The following is a 2,500-nucleotide window of genomic DNA, read 5'->3' as shown; positions in this document are numbered from 1 at the left end:
TTCCCCGATGCAGTGGCTTAATGGAGGCGGGAGGAGGGCGTCAGAGGCCCATTGTGTGAAAGCTTGTACGCTGGTATGGTCGGTATTTGTGATGCAGGGAGGAGGTGTAAGGGACAGGGAAACAAAGAAAATGAGACGGTTTCTCTGGTTTTGTCTCTTCTGTTTTCTCTGTCTGTCTGTGGGTCTCCTCTCTCTTCTTTTCTCTCTCTGGTTGTGTGTATTTTTTTTTCTCTTCTCTTCTCTTTCTGTCTGTATGTCTTCTCTCTCTTTTTTTCTCTCTCTTTTTGTGTCTTTTTTTTCTCTTCTCTGTTTTCTTTCTCTATGTTTCTCCTCTCTCTTCTCTTCTTTTTTCTTTTCTTCTCTCTCTTTTTTCTTTTCTTTTCTCTTCCTTCTCCTTTTTCTCTCTATGTTTTTCCTCTCTCTTTTCTTCTCTCTCTCTTTTCTTCTCTTCTCTCTTCCCCATTCTCTCTCTTTTTCTCTGTCTGCCTGTCTATCTGTGTGCGTGATCTCTCTCTCTCTCTCTCTCTCTCTCTCTCTCTCTCTCTCTCTCTCTCTCTCTCTCTCTCTCTCTCTCTCTCTCTCTCTCTCTCTCTCTCTCTCTCTCTCTCTCCCTTTCTCTCTCTCTCTCTCTCTCTCTCTCTCTCTCTCTCTCCCTCCCCTCTCCTTCCCTCCCCCTTCTCCCTTTAAAGCAACGCTGCGATGCATCTCGCCTCGAACCCAGCCCTTAACCCCCGGTTCTCAAGGTTCAGAAGCCTCAGAACCCCGTGGACTTCGGGGAGTGGAAGCGCCTTACGTGGAGGGAGCCGCTGGTTCGCCGCCTCGGGAAAATCTGGGCCTCGACTCGGCTCATAACGCGGAGTCTTTGCGAAGGAGATTGCCGGACGCCGCCACCCGAGCGACGGCGCATCTGCCATAGCTGTCTAGGATGCTGCTCTCCTCTCGCTTTGCATCTCCGCCTCTTTCGACTCTTCTTGGTTTTCTTTCTCTCGGCTCTTTCATCTTCGTTCTTTTTCTTTATTTAGGGAAAAAAATCTTATTCTTCTACGTTATCGTCTCGTTTTCCTGTTCCATTCCCATGCGATATTTTTTTTTTTTTTTTTTTTTTTATTGTTTCCCTTCTTCCTACCACTCCACCTTCTCCTTCCTCTTCCTTCCCCTCCACTTTCTCGTGTTTCACGCTCTCTCTCTCCTTCCTCCCCCGCCCCCTTCCTCTTCCTCCACCTCCTTCCTCCTCTCCCTCTAGTTTTTTCCTCCTCCTCTACCTCCTCCTCCTCCTCCTCCTCCTCCCCCCACACTCCACATCCTCTACCTCCATTCCCTCCTCTTCCCCCTTCTCCTCCTCCCCCCCCCCCTCCCTCCACTTTGTAACCCACTAAGTGTCTTTTATTCCCTGAATCTGTGTCGTCCTCTTGCCCTTGTAGAACGGACACTTGGCTCTCTCTTTATATATAAAGTGGAAGTCCTCCCATTTTTTTCGCGTCCTGTGTGAGGATTCCGGCCCTGTGTGTGTGTGTGTGTGTGTGTGTGTGTGTGTGTGTGTGTGTGTGTGTGTGTGTGTGTGTGTGTGTGTGTGTGTGTGTGTGTGTGTGTGTGTGTGTGTGTGTGTGATTCTTTTATAGCTTTTGTGGTGAGGATTTTTTTTTTTTATTTCGCTTCTTGTTTGTTTTTATTTTCTCTTTCTGTCTAGTTGATTTTGTTATTCTTTTGTTGGTCTGTTTGTCGGTGCGTCTATATGTCTGTCTGTATGTTGTTTTGTCTGTTTGTCTGTCTGACTCTTAGTCAGTCAGTCACTTATTCACTCTTCAACTCTCTCTCTCTCTCTCTCTCTCTCTCTCTCTCTCTCTCTCTCTCTCTCTCTCTCTCTCTCTCTCTCTCTCTCTCTCTCTCTCTCTCTCTCTCTCTCTCTCTCTCTCTCTTCCCCTCTCTCTCTCTCTCTCTCTACTCCCCCCCTCTCTCTCTCACTGCCTTCCTCCCCCCCCCCCTCTCTCTCTCGCTCTCTCTCTTACCCCCCCTCTCTCTCTCCCTCTCTTTGTGCTAACTCTCAAGCATTCCCAACGAGAATATTGCAAAAACTAAAATGCTTCACACTCTGTTCATTAGTTACGGGAAATGGCTCTATACTCTACAACGCAGACGAGAAAGAGAGGAAAGAGACTGCAACACTTTTATATATATATATATATTTTGTGATCTTCATGCGAATAAAAAGGACTGTGAGACGAGGCGTGGGTTATGTAATGTATTTGGCCAGCACAGTGCGCCGCCGCCCGCGAGGAGAAATGGGGGATCCTTGGCTTACTTCGCCCTCTGTCTGCGTCCACGGGGTTTTTACGCCCACGGGGTTGCTACGCCCTCGAGATCTCTACGCCCACGGGGTTGCTACGCCATCGGGATTTTTACGCCCACGGGGTTGCTACGCCCTCGAGATCTCTACGCCCACGGGGTTGCTACTGCCTCTGGAGTTCGAGTGACGATGGGCGTGTTGTGTGGGGTGATGTGG

The sequence above is a fragment of the Penaeus chinensis genome, chromosome 17 (assembly GCF_019202785.1).
Source record: "Penaeus chinensis breed Huanghai No. 1 chromosome 17, ASM1920278v2, whole genome shotgun sequence".
Classification (NCBI taxonomy): Eukaryota; Metazoa; Arthropoda; class Malacostraca; order Decapoda; family Penaeidae; genus Penaeus; species Penaeus chinensis.
Note: the sequence above shows the minus strand (reverse complement) of the source record.